Here is a 14,879-nt window from a genome sequence, read left to right on the forward strand (position 1 = left end):
CTCTAAATTGAATTTAATTAAAGAAACTAAGAACTATGGTGACTCAAGAAAGTTCGTCTAATTTGGTTTTGCTGTCAGTAGAACCCAAATTATGTGGAAAAATCTTTAACAATGTGATTAGCGATGTGCTGAAATAAAGGCAAGAAATATTTCCATGAAAAAATATCATAATTTAAGAATTGTATGTCTGTACTTTAGAACTCATTCTGACATTGACTGCTTACTAACAGAACACTGTAACTTGAATTAAATTCAATTATCTTTGTTATTATATTGACTTTCAATCATTTAAAATTAATGGTATTAAAAATATTTTTCAACTTTTTGTTGTTATAAAGGTATACTTTTCAAGGAAGGAGGATAGAACATATTTTAACCAGCAGTTTGTCAGCTTGATTTGTACCTTTAAAATATATTGTTGGTATGTGGGTCTCCGCTTGTCTCCTGGCCTTTGGTCTAGAAATAAGAGTGGGCCTGGACCATATGACCCAGTAATCCTGCTCCTGGACATATATCTAGAAGGAACCCTACTTCAGAAAGACACCTGCACCCCAATGTTCATAGCAGCACTATTTACAATAGCCAACACATGGAAACAGCCTAAATGTCCATCAACAGATGACTAGATAAAGAAGAAGTGGTATATTTATACAATGGAATACTATTCAGCCATAAAAACCAACAACATAATACCATTTGCAGCAACATGGATGTTCCTGGAGAATGTCATTCTAAGTAAGCCAGAAAGAGAAAGAAAAATACCATATGAGATCATTCATATGTGGAATCTTAAAAAAAAAAAAAAAAAAAGAAGAACATAAATACAAAACAGAAACAGACTTATGGACATAGAATACAATCTTGTGGTTGCTAAGGTGGGAGGGAGTGGGAAGGGACAGACTGGGATTTCAAAACTTGTAGATACTGACAGGCATATGTAGAATAGATAAACAAGATTATACTGTATAGCACAGGGAAATATATACAAGATCTTGTGGTAGCTCACAGCAAAAAAATTGTGACAATGAATATATGTGTGTTCATGTATAACTGAAAAATTATGCTCTACACTGGAAGTTGATACAACGTTGTAAAATGACTATAACTCAATAAAAAAAACTGTTTAAAAAAAAAAAAAAGAGTGGGCCTGGCTCTGTCAGTCCTTCTGGAGGAAGTAAAAATGATGCCTTTTCCCACGGGTTAGTTACAGCCTCCTGTTTCAGACCCCCGGGCAGCTGACAGAGGTAAGTACCCTGAATTCTAGTTCGACTTCCCAGCTCAACTATAATAGCCACATAATTTCAGACATTTGTGGGTTGAGAATATTTAGAGAAGAGAAGATTGTGCTTAAGTGTTTGCAACTTCAGTGGATACTGACTAGTCATATTTCATCTCCACAAATACAAAACAAGAGGAAGGAGACACTATTAGGCTGTGGTTTGAGGGATTTCACTCATGACCCAGGAAAAATGTGTTTGGCAGCAGAGTATCCTTAAACCTTGGAATCAGTGATTAAAGGGAAAGGTGGGAGCCTCCACCCCCTCTTCTCTTGGGCTATGACCAGATTTCTCTGATTTGAATGTTATGGATCTGGGGTAGTCCTGTCTGAAAGCAGGGGAATGGGACAGAGGACCTTTTCCCCCCAGTTTTAGTAAAGTATAATTGACAGCAGTTGGAAATATTTACAGTGTATAACTGGATGTTTTGATATATTTGCACATTATGAAATAATCAAGGCAGTCAAGCTATGTGACATATCCATCACCTCAATAGTTACCATTTTCTTTTTTTTTTTTTTTTCTCTTTTTTTTCTCTCCTTACAGGTCTAGAAGATTAGGATGTCGTGGCCTGCTACTTAAGCACTGCACAGTCATGTCACTGCAACTCAAAGCAGGGAATGAGTTTCACCACAGTTTCCAAGGAAGTAAGGAATGGTCTGCATGCGTTGTAAAGGTACACGCTCTTGCTGTTTTGCATTCTTGTTCAGTGCCAAAGGGACCCCTTCCGTACTTGGGCACCTGGGGGCCCTGGGGTTCTGTTTTACCAATGACCTAATCCATTAGGAATGACCAGCAAGAGAGTGGCCTGAATTCTGCTCGCACGGGACACACGGCTGCAATGTGTTGTAGTAAGGAACGCTTCCTCCGCCGCGCGTCCTAAGTGAAAGTGAGCTCTGGCCTGGGCTGGCTTTCTGTCCATCCCAGGCTTGGCAGGCACCTGTCCCCAGAGGGGGGGACGTTCCTGGAGCCACAGTTTGAAAGGGCTCTGGGCTCAGGTTTCCCAAGAGCAGCTGCTGGTCCTTGAGGCATCTGAAACCTTTGAATAGAACATGTGAGGTGTCTGTCTGACTTACAAGGAAAGCTCTTCGGCTCTGAACTCTGGGAGTGAAATGGCTTTGGAAGGGAGAAATGAGAGGCAGCAGGAAATGGCAGAGGCCCCTGGGTGAAAGGGGCCGGCATCTGTGGGCTGAGGTGGCAGAAGGAGGGACATGCTTCTAAAAAGAGAAAGGAACCACTTCAAATTAGTTTCTGTTCTGTTTTTGCTTTTTTGCTCTGTTCGTGTATGTCAGAAGGAAATGGTCATGGTGACAACTGGGTAAAAAGAAGGCCTGGGGCCCCTTAGAGGGTGAGTTGCTTGAGGCAGAGGCTAAACGAAGACAGAACCTGTTTCATTTAACACTACTGCAGGGCCAGGCCCCAGGATGCTGAGTGTGTAGGAGGTGATCAGAGAATGCTGTCCAATTTACCATTGAGTGAACGGCTCAGCAAATCTGAATTTCGTGTGTGGCCGTGTGTTCTAGTGGAAAGAGCTTAAAGGTTCAAACAGACATGTATGGATTTGAGAGTAGTGGCTCTTGTGTGATCTCAGTGCTTTTCACCTCAATTTTTCCATTTTTAAGATTTGCTTAGTTTTAACCACTTTGCTTAGTTGGGTGAGAATTAAATAATGTGCCGTATGTAAATTCCAGGTATGTGATTTATTCTGAGGACTTAATTTTCTCTAGTCCTTTTTTTTTTTTTTTACCTTTCTATAAGCTGGGGAAGTATAGCTGTAATACTCCAGACCATAGAATCTGCTTCTTGTTCTCAAAATTATCTGATACTTAGAAACAAGGCAAAGGGGAGTATCTCTTCAGTGTCGTCCTGGAACACCAATAGACCTACCCAACAACTACCTAATAATCAAGGAGAAAATGCCTGTTTTTAACGTTATATTTCTTATAGAACACAGCCCTAACTCTTTCATGTTACAGTTTAACTGGTAGATTTTTGTTTAATAGAGATGCAGATTCCAGTCTAGGAGAAAATTTAACTGCAGAGGAGTTTATTCATTTTCTACCTAACCTAGCAATTTTGCTCGAGTCTTCCTTCTTTAATTTCTATAAATTTTCAGTTACTCAAATGCTTTTTGATAATATTTTTATGATTCTGCTGATTCCCTCTTAAATTAGATAAATTGATCATTCTATATTAAATTAGCTAAATAAATTGATCATGCGGATCATGTTTTTAACTTTTTGAAAATCATACTTTGACAGTATTTAGCGATCTCCACCTTTTGCTAGCAGTGCCCCAAACGTACTGGGCACCCAGCATCAATTTGTTTTTGAATAAATAAGTGAAGAATAAACTAAAGCATGAATTACTAAAGGAGGCTGGAGGGAACCCTAAGTCCTGCAAGTTTTTGATCCCACCCATTTTCTAATATGTTCCTTGGTAACTTCAGTCCTAATCATTGCATTTCACACTAAGTGCCAAACCAGAAGTTTATGTGTGACTCACACATAAACTTTTTATCAGTGTGAGAAGATGTTGGGAGTATTATATGCAGTTGAAGAATACTGTCGGTTGAGTCTATGCTTGGTTGCAAAGCCTCCATCGGTCCGTGGACTCAGAGACCCATGTTAATTCAGTCTAGGCACTGATGGCTGGAATTCTGTGCTTTCAACTTTTAATATCTACCATCTGGTCCACCTCTTAACCTTTTTCTCTACTCAAGTGCATAGTTTCCTTTTTTCCCTCCTTCCCTCCCTGTTTCCACCTTGGAAGGCATCCTACTAACATCTCTTGGCAATTCCCAGAGTTTATATGTGAGCATCCAGTGTTTTTACTTGATACCCTTATACTTCCTTAATATACAAACACCTTTTTAATTAATTAATTTATTTATTTATTTATTTATTTACTTACTTACTTACTTAAAAAGGCAAGTCTGCATCACTAATCAGTTAGGGATTGAGTTCTGCCACATGTAATTAGAAGACGTCATTGGAAGTCCTTAGGAAGGGGTTCTGGGAAAGCTCTTTAAAAAGGAGATGCACTCAGCTAAAATGTGCTCTTTGCCTTCACCTTTCTCCTCCATTCTACTTAGATTGTGAACTTGATGCTGGAAAAGGAGCATTCATTTTGCAACCACAAAAAAAATTTTTTTTTTTTTTGAAAATGAAAACCACATGGCAAGGAAGTCTCTATAGAAACACACAAGAAACCTGGGTTGCTGGTAGTGTCATTTAGCTGCCAAATAAGGCCTGGACTTCCTGCATCAGGACTTCTTGTTAGGCGAAAAAAATAGATCCTCTGATTGTTAAAGAATCATTTTTTTTAAGTCATATTACATGTAGCAGAACTCAAATCATTCCTTTCTCTGCAATTTTTGGAATATTTTGAGGAGGACAGGTATTAACTCCTCTTTAAATGTTTGGTAGAATTCACTTGTGAAGCTGTCTGGTCCTGGATTTTTGTTTGTCGGGGGTTTGTTTTAAAAATTACTGGTTCATTTTTATTACTGATAGTCTGTCTCTTCGTATTTTCTATGTCATTTGGTTTTGTTTTAATACAGAAATATACCACCTATGTCTGATATATTCTCAAAATTCACAGTTTATAGACAAATCAATAAATATTTATAAGTTATTATTTTAAGTTAAATGACCCTATATTATCAGAAATCATTAATTAGAGCATCAAGAAATGGCATATGATCTGACATGTTAGGCAAATACCAATTATTCAGTTTACTGGCTATGTGATCTTAGACAAGCTTGTTTAAGTCTCATTTGTCTTAATCTCTAACATGAGGATAAAAGAATAACACTGTCTAAGCATGGGTTCATTAGGAAACAGTCTATGACAAAACTCACACATTAAGGCTTTACTAAAAGGGCTAGTGTCGGCAGTTAGAGTGGGAGTGAAATGAGAAAAAATATTTAATGAGTTTTTCATAATGTTAAGTTTACAGTAGAATTTTAGAATTCTGAGATAATTTCCTTCTTAACTGGGTTAAAATATTCTTTATATTATGAAATTATGGTGATAGTAGTTTGAGTTTACTTTTGAATGCTGTCATTGGAAACAAAAGAATTAGAAATTTGTATCCCTGTGTTGGTTCATAGATTTTAGAAATGTCTCTGGCCTTTGTAAAACACTTGATCGCTAAGATTTCTTCTTCACCTGATATTATTATGGGAAGGTGAGATCTTGTTTACTTTAAACAAGTCGTGTAGCTTCCCGTAATATTTCTAAGACTTGCTATCATTAAAAGAAATGGCTATGTTTGAAAACCTTGTGCATGTAAGTGAGCTCTTTTATTTTATTCTCATTAACTCCAGGTTTTAAGTAGCTTCTAGGATAAAGGAGAAAAAAACTTCCTTTCACCATAAAAAGAGACAACACTGTGTGACCTATGTCAAAGGTTCACGTAATATCATAAGCAGGTTCAGTGCCTGGAATATATTAGGTGCTCACTACATGTTTGTGGAATGCATTTAGACAAAGTTCCTTCTCATTTCCTGTCTTTCATTGGTCAGCCTCACCCTCTGGGGTTTTAACTCACCAGCATTTCACAGGTTTGTAGAATGAAAGAAAAATATAGATCCGGTTTAGATGTCTATAATTTCTCTATATCATAAAATATAACTAGTAATAACCCTATGGGTGTTACATCAGAAAATTATGTGAAGCAGGTTTAGAAATCTTTTTGTATAATTGTCATTACTAGGGGATGATGGGAGTGGACGGTAGCAACAACAAGCAAAGCAAGCCTTCTAAAAGAGGAATCACACATGCTTCACATTCCCTTAGGAGGCTGAAGCAGAGATAAAAGTATTAGCCTTAATTCTCTTTACCACGACAGATGACCGTGCTTTGTCCAAGACAGTTGCTAAAAAAATATACTCTTTCAGGAAGAACCCAACAAAGTCAGAGGGAAAGTAATAAACTGAGTATCAAACAGAAAAAAAGACAAGTGATTGTGAAACCTCTTTATGTCTCATAATGTAACGATGAGATGACACTAAATTTCCAATGAGTCAACACTGATTTGCAGAAAGGTAATTGAAGTATGTTCCCAGTCACCTGTGACTGCCCATCTTTTGAGTTTATTTTATTTAGGCCACTGTAGTGTCCAGAACATTTGATAATTAGGTTTAAATCCAAGCACTCTGTTTTTTGTTGTTGTTGTTGTTGTTGTTTTCTGGAAAAATGGCTTAAGTTGGAAGGTAGCAGCTAAACAAATATTTGGAGTTGGTGAAGGAATAGTGAGTAGGTGAATTTTAGCTAGCCTTTGACAAGATTGGGCATCAAATGATGTTGAGTATTAAATCAATGATATGTGTGTGTTTGTGTGTGTGTGTGTGTGTTGTGGGGCTACACTTTGAACTTGGTCCACATGATTGCATTGTGAAAACTTTCCTGTATTCCAAGAAAATGAAATATATACATGGAGCTTTCAAACATGAGCTCTTCCAACTTGATGTTGCCCAGCTCAGTGAACACCCACAAGGAAACCCACACTAAGGTAGATGTACGGATATTTCCACTGAGTAGCTCACAGCTGCTGCTTATTATGGGCCATTCTGTTCTGTGGTCACAGGTCTGGGTATAATAGTTTGTAATATTTTACAGTGTTGAAGTATCCTAGGAAGAAGTCTCTGCCCTCACAATCAAGGACTAATACCGCCCCCAGATTTTATTGCTTGCAGAAATAGAGTCATGGCTATGACATTTATGACTACATTTTTCAGAATAATCTTTTCCCCTTCATTTTTCTTTTATCTCGACGTGGGTCACAGATGATCACATATTTATGGATAAGAACTTCTTGAGACACTCTTTTCTTGTTCAGTTACATCATTGCTGCATGCTTCAAGGCACACATTTGGATGAGTACTGAAAGGACTTAAAATGAGCAGATATTATTCTTTCACTGCAAAAAAATAATATGTGCTCATTATGAAAAAAGTGCTCTTAGGAAAAGAAAAAAATCATCTATATTCTTATCACTCGGTGGTAATCAATGTTAGCACTTGAGTGTATTTCCTTCTGTTTTTTTTTAATGAATCCTCTATTTTTTTTTAATATGCAAGTTTCTATAGGACCTTGAACTAGACCTTAACGATTCTTGTTAATAAGTGATAGAAAAAGAGGCTAGGATAAATGAAAACCAAAGAAAGATGAAAACTTTCACTGTAGCTGATGGTTTAAAATTCTTCATATTCAGACTTAACTGATAATATTTAGTCCTAGGATTTGAACTCAAGTTTGTGTGATTCCATATGTGTTTCTTCTTCTGCTGCTGTGAAGACCTATCATATATCCACCTCCGTAGTAGCTGTGGAGGGGGCTCAGTAAATGATATCTTTGAACTCTACACTCAAAGAGCAGAGGAAACAAGGCCAAATACAAGAAATAACAATGACCCATGTAGGCAGGAAGGTATAACTCAGCGGTAGAGTGGGTGCTTAGCATGCACGAGGTCCTGGGTTCAATCCCCAGCACCTTCATTAGGAATAAGTAAGTAAATAAACCTAATTACCTCCCCCAAGTAAAAAAATATAAGACAGTATATTAACTCCTTAATTATCTCCCCTCAGCAGATTGAGGCATGCCACATGAGTGACTTTTCCAGATAATTGAGGTAATGCTTCTGCAAGGCTTAATACAATTTCGATTTTCATCATTTTTTTGGTGAGAAATCATATACTAGGACAATATATTATTTTCTGCATTCTTAAGCAGACAACATTGGACATAATTCTACCTTTTTTTTTTTAAAGATTGAGACATCATTATTTTTGCTCATGAAGGTCCTTAAGACTTCAGTTTATTTCTTCTGTCTGTCTCTTTCCTCTTAGTCTGGATCTCAGTCATCACTTCTGCCATATTTGTGGACCCTTTCTTTCCCTTTTCGTTTCCTGGTTTCTTCTTCTGTTTGCTGGTGCTGGTCTTTCTGGCCTAAAAATAGATGATGACTGAACAAGTTAAAACTGTAGTCAAGGTCTTGTGTCCATAGAGTGCAAGTCTTAATAAGGAAGCTGTTTACTCTATTTTCCTGTTTACTTTGATTGTGGGTGTTTTCAGGGTAGCAGGGGAAGGGCGTCTGAGCCAGAGCCTGACTGACCCCCAGATAAGTGAGTGTGAAGAACTGTAGTAACAATTCTTCAAGAAAGTCAAGTGCGTCAAGAACAGATGGAGGTAGTAAAGGCTGGGTGGTCAGGGCTGGAGCCAGGTCTCTGGGAATATTTAGACTGGAGCTTGGGGAGATTCAGAAGAGGAGATAAATGACAGGAGACAAAGCCTGCAAAGAATGAGAGCCAGTGCCAGAAGGGAGAAGGAAATGAGCTGCCACGCATTATGCATCCTCTACAGTGTGACTATCCCCTTTACTCCTCAGGGCACATTATGTGGGTGCTATGATATTTATAAGTATCCCAACTCCTCCCAAAAAGACTTACTCTCTATCCTTCCCTACCTTTCTCCTTTGTCCTTTAGCTTCCTTTAGTTGGGTTTGGTCAATGGGAGGCATTGACAGGTAAGTGGAGGAGGGAGGAGTGTGAGGTCAGGATACTTGTATCTCTGGGTACTGTGGGTTAGCTGTATACCTCTCCATTCAGCTCCTGTTGTGTGGTCTTCTCAAGGTCCATGTGCCTCACCCAGCCCCTCAGGCTTGGGGTCGTGATCGCTCCACACTGCGGATTCCTCTACACCCTACCCACGCCTTTGTGAATTGTCCTTATATTAAATTCTCATCAATTATCAGTTTTATGGTGTCATCTGTATCCTGCTGTTACCTTGACTGACCCGGGCACTGTGTTTTTATTCTTCTTTTATAAGTGGGATAAATGAATTTTAGAGATTTTTATGTCCCATGTCCACATCTACACATCTAGAAATAGTTGGGTTTGGGATTTGAAGCCAGGTCTGTCCAATGTCTATGTCCCTTGCATAATCCTAGCCTGTATGAGTATTTCTGGGGGGAAATCAGGAAACCAGTATCTTTAGCTGGGAGGGGTCACACTATGAGATGAAGAAAGAAAAAATTATATTCCATATATATACATTAATTGACTGCCTAACCTGGGCAAGATGCCGTAACTGTAGGATCACAGGACATTAGACCTGACATGGTCCTTACTTGTAAAGAGTTTTCATTCTGTGCTCAGTGGAACCCTAGCAGTTCCACACACAAGTACCTGGGATTCCAGGAGGAGCAAAGAGATGTTGGGCTGACCTTACACACGTTCATCTGCTTCCCTGAGAGCAGATATACTTTATTTTCTGTATGTATATACATTTTTATTAAGTATAGTCAGTTTACAATGCTGTGTCAATTTCTGGTATATATCATAATGCTTCAGCTGTACATGAAAATGCATAGATTCATTTTCCTATTCTTTTTCAACATAAGTTATTATAAGGTATTGAATATAGTTCCCTGTGCTATACAGTATAATCTTGTTGTTTATCTGTTTTGTATGTATTAGTTAATATCTGAAAATCTCAAACTCCCAATTTACCCCTTCCCACCCCCTTCCCCAAATATACTTTAATCAGTATTTTTTCCCTCTCTGCTTATGGAATAAATTCATGAGAGAGAAGGTTCTAAACTTTCCTTGGTTTCTTCTTTAAAATGACTCTGTCCTATCCCATAAGATATAATAATAATGTAATAAGGTACTATTATTGAGATCACACATACAAAATACTTGGCTTTCAATAAATGTACGTTTTCTTCATATTTTCATTCTTTTGGAGTGTATCCAGAGAAGAAAATCCAGTTTAGGCTGTGAAGTTTTTCAGTTCAACACCTGATCCAGTAGAGACAGATTTAAGCATCAGTAATTCCCAACGTGTGGCTTTGGTCTGAAAAACTATGCAACTGGAAGGTGGAGGACAGGGATAGGAATTCTGCTTTGAGCCCTGGCACACAGAACAGGTGCCTTCTCTGGTAAGATACAGCCGTGTGACCACTCTGACTCACACTGTTGAGCATGTGATCAGATGATTAATCCATGAAAGACAGGCCCTTACCCACTAGCAGGCAGCTGCTCCTGATGGCCTTCACCACTTGAACATTATTCTCTACCCTTTTCTTGGGGCTAGCTAGGAACGTCCTGAGCTGGAGAAATGTCCTTTGCTAGGCATTTATCTTGAGAAGTGTTTTTCCAGCAATAATGTTTGAGAACCACTATCTAGTGAGCTGGGTGGAGGGTATACTCCATGTGTAGATGTATACTCAGCTGTGTGTACACAGGCATCCATGCACACACTAATATGCCGCATCCAACCTTTTGTAGTGTAATGCCATTCATTAAATACCTTAGTATAGCAAAGCAGTGGTTTTCAAGCTTGGCAGTGTAGTAGAATCACCAGGGGGGCTTCAAAAATTTCTGATGCCCAAATAACATCCCAGACCATTAAATCAGAAACTCTCAAGAGTGACACTCCAGATTATTCCAATGTGCAACCAAGCTTGAAAATCAGTGTACTGGATTCAATGTTTCTTATGATGAGATACCCGTGGAACGCATTTACTTCCAAAATATAAAATATTTTTGTTTTTATAAATAGCCAAAGTTTATACAGGCTTCCTCCTGCTTCTGGCTGTGATGGAGTAACTGTGATGGGACATACCCTTTCACAATAGACAATGAGAAAATTGCATGGAATATGTGAGGCAACTGTTTCTGGACATTAGACCATAGGCCGTGCAGAACTGTAATTCATAAGAGTTCATGTGAACTTTATGTTCATCAGGGCTTTCTGTCTGGAAGCATTTCCCAGATTGCAGTGAAGGGAGGGTTATCTCAAGCAGAGAATAGGAGGAGACAAAGGTTGGGATTTTGGAAGAGTGAGGTGTCTGGAATGTAAGGGTCAGAGCACCAGGCAGGAGGGAGCTGCCTGGAGAAGGAGCTCCAAAATCTGCATAAAGCCCTCTCGAGTATCGTCTTGAGTATCAAACTACACGTGGGAAAGGTGAGACTCCGTGAGGCTGGGCAAAAAACAACCAAGGAACTGTAAACTGAAGAGTTCCTAGAACACACATGGGGCTGGAAGGTGCCTGAGTTTCGGTCAACCATAGCAAAGAGTTCGTTTTGAAGCCCTGGGGATGCTGGAGGGTCCTGCCTTACGAGAGAGAATGAACTAGCCCTAGAGCCAAGGACACTTGAAACCTGCCCTAAAAAGCTTATAAGAAGACTTTGAAAAGCTCAAGCTGATTAGCAAGTAATTTAAGCGCCTGCCTGAGTGAAGTCCAATGCCTTTTAAAGAATGTTAAAAAAAAAAAATCCAGCACTCAACATTATAAAATGCAGTGTCCAGGATCTAATAAAAACAAAATACTAGACATGTGAAGAAGTAAGAAAAAAAAATATAACCCACTTGAAGCAGAAGCATCAATTATTATAAACAAAATAAAAATGGCAAAGGTAGTAGAATTAGCAGACAGGGATCTTAAAACAGCTAATATAAATGCCTTCAGGGACTTAAAGGAAAACATAAGCTGAATGAGGGGAGGAATGAAGGATTTAAAAAATGGAATTTCTAGAAATGACACAATATTTGAAATGGAAAGTTTCAGTAGAAGGGATTAACCACTGATTAGACACTAAGAAGGAAACAAAAATCACTGATGTTGAAAGTGGAGCAACAGAAACGATGCAAATTGAAGCACAGAGGAGAAAAAGACAAAATGAACAGAGCCTTAGTGGCCAGGGGACAGTATCAAATGTCAACATAGGTATGATTAGAATTTTATAAAAAGTGGAGAGAAAAGAAAGAAAAATATTTGATGAAACACTGGCAAAAATTTGTCTGCAAATATGATGAAAACTATCAATCCATGTATTCAGTATACTCAACAGAACCCCAACCAGGATAAGGAAAGAAAACCTTACATATTATTATACAATTTTTGAAAATTTGTGATAAAGAGTAAATCTTAAAAGCAGCCAGAGAAAGGAAACACACATTTCAGAGTGAAAGATAAAGATCCGTGGACTTCTAATCAGAAGCAATGTCTGCAAGAAGACGATGGAAGGACATCCTAAAATACCTTTAAAAATAGAAGAGAAAGAAAAACTTTTTCAGATGACCAAAATCTGAGAGAATTCATCACCAGCAGACCTGCACTATAAAGAATATTTTCAAAAATTCTTTTTTTAATATAGAAAGAAAATAATACCACATGGAAACTTGAAACTTGAAAGAAATAAAAGTAAATATATTGAAATGACTTTTTCTTACCAATGTGTAATAAATATATAAAATTATTCATGACATATTTAACAATCTTTGTTTAGTACTAAGTCTTTGAAAGCCCTGTGTGTTTTACGCTTACATTACATTTCAACTTGGACTAACCACATTTTAAGTATTCAGTTGCCACATGTGGCTAATGGTTACTCTACTGGGCAGCACAGCTCTGGCTCATCAGCCTGGTCTATTTGCTCAATAACAGTTGACCCTTGAACAACAGGGTTTGAACAGCTTGGGTCCACTTATATGTAGGATTTTGTCAATAAATCTGTACTATGGTACTACAGGATCTGCAGTTGGTTGACTCAGAACTTGATACTGAGGGCTGACTATGAAGTTATACTCGGGTTTTTGACTGCACAGAGGATCAGCACCTCTAACTTCAATGTTGTTCAAAGGGCAGCTGGACTTATTGTCATCTGAAAATTATATACTTCATATTTATTTTCTGTCTCACCCTACTAGAATATAAACTCTAACAGAGAAAGGACTGACTTACTGCTATATGCCCAGTGGCTAGAACAGAGCGCAATACATGATAGGTGCTGTTACTTATTTCTTGAATAAACAATGTTTCAAAGAGAAGACCTGGATACTGTATACAGCAGATAGGGATTCTAAGAGATGTATTCTAAGAACAAGAATGGCCCTTAGAGGAGTATCGTACTGGATTTCAGTATCGACTTTGAAATTTGATGGCTGTGGGTTTGAAGCTCAGTTCTGCATCTGTAGTCTTGTGACTTTGGGCAAGTTACTTAGCCTCGATGGAGGGATGTCCGAAGTGGGTGTGATCTAAGACCAGTTGAAAAGTATTTTATCTTTTATATTGTTTTGAATTGTCAGAGCATTATGATAATAAAAAGTCTTATTTTCCTTAATAAAAAAATTCCTGCATACAATGCACCCCATCATTGTCTGTACCTGGAGGGTGGCATGCTACTGTAAGCTTGGGAGTTTTCTCATCTTTAAAGTTATTTTTGTCATTTTTATTTATCAAATATGTTTATGGCCCTTAATATGCACCAGGCATGATCACAATGCTTTATTTATATATATAATCACAATGCGCATATCTATATATAAAAAACAGATATATATATCTGTTTAATCCTAGCAGCAATCCTGGGGGGAAATTTTTTAAATTTCCATTTTACAGATGAAGAGGCTGAGGCCCAAGTTTAGAGTTGGGAAGAGGCAGAGCCAGGATTTTAACTCAGAATCTGACTCCTGAGAACACACTCATGTTGCCCCTCAATAATAAGACCCAGCACACGAGGCTCAAGATACTGTGTGCAAAGTGGACAGAACAGCATCCAGCTCATATCAAATATTTAATAGACAAGCTGATCTCCTTGTTATTGGTTGGAAATCTGAAATCACAAGTTGGGTAACTGACTCCTCCAAGGGCACACCACTACTCGGAAGCAGAGGGAGCTTAAAGTATAATCTGCTGACTACCAATCAGGCCAGATTTGTCCACCCTCAACTCTTAAAGGGAACTAAAAAGGAATAACCACTGGAGGAGTCAGGAAAGTGTTGACATTTTAAATAAACTGAGAGCTCATGTTTTTCTCCTGTGGCTTGAAGATTCATCTTATCTGATCCTGGGAATTTTCTAATACCCTCCAGAAGGATTTTTATACAGGGAATATTCTAAAAGCATCCTCCCAAGCTCTTACCCACAGAGCAAGAATAGTATTTAGTAACCTGAGGCTGTGATATATCATAATTATTTTATGTTTTTGATAATTTTTAAAGCATTGTTTAAACTTTAAAAACTTTTAAATTATGGTATAATTTAAAACACAGTAAGATGCACTGATTTTAAGTGTGCAACTCAGTGGATCTTTATGTGTGATTACAGCCATATTACCACCACCCAGATCAAGACTGAATACTTTCAGCACTCCAGAAGGCTCCCCCATGCACCTTCCCAGATAATACTTCCCACTAAAGAAGCACCATTCTGACTTCTACCAATTAAGACTCCTTTTGCCTATTCTAACTTAATTTGAATGGAATTTTGGGTCTGGCTTTTTTTGTTCCACATGGTCTATGAGATTTATCTGTATTGTTGTGGGTAGGAGTAGTTCATTTTTAAATTTCTAAATAGCATTCCATTTTGTGAATATATCACAATTTATTTCTCCATGCTTTGTTTCTGGACATTTCGTGGGTTTCCCGTTTGGGGGGTATTTTGAATAAAGCATTTGTGAAATTCTTGTATATTTTATTTGATGGACATAAGAGCTTATTTTTATCAAATACATAGGGACACATGAAACTGCTGAGTCGTAGGGCATATACACATTTAGCATTACTAGTGCAAAACAGGGTTAATGATGC

The 14,879-nt window shown here is 38.0% G+C and overlaps 1 long non-coding RNA gene across 8 annotated transcripts in view; it reads left to right on the forward strand.

Moving 5' to 3' along the window:
* The window catches only part of LOC123613566 (uncharacterized), a 94,459-nt gene that overhangs the window by 39,302 nt on the left and 40,278 nt on the right, over positions 1-14,879 (forward strand). For all 8 annotated transcript variants that reach the window (XR_012502235.1, XR_012502231.1, XR_012502234.1 and 5 more), the window contains one exon: positions 1,824-1,953. This is a non-coding gene — a long non-coding RNA (uncharacterized LOC123613566). The remainder of the gene's footprint in view (positions 1-1,823; positions 1,954-14,879) is intronic.

Source organism: Camelus bactrianus, chromosome 25, assembly GCF_048773025.1.
Source record: "Camelus bactrianus isolate YW-2024 breed Bactrian camel chromosome 25, ASM4877302v1, whole genome shotgun sequence".
Lineage (NCBI taxonomy): Eukaryota > Metazoa > Chordata > Mammalia > Artiodactyla > Camelidae > Camelus > Camelus bactrianus.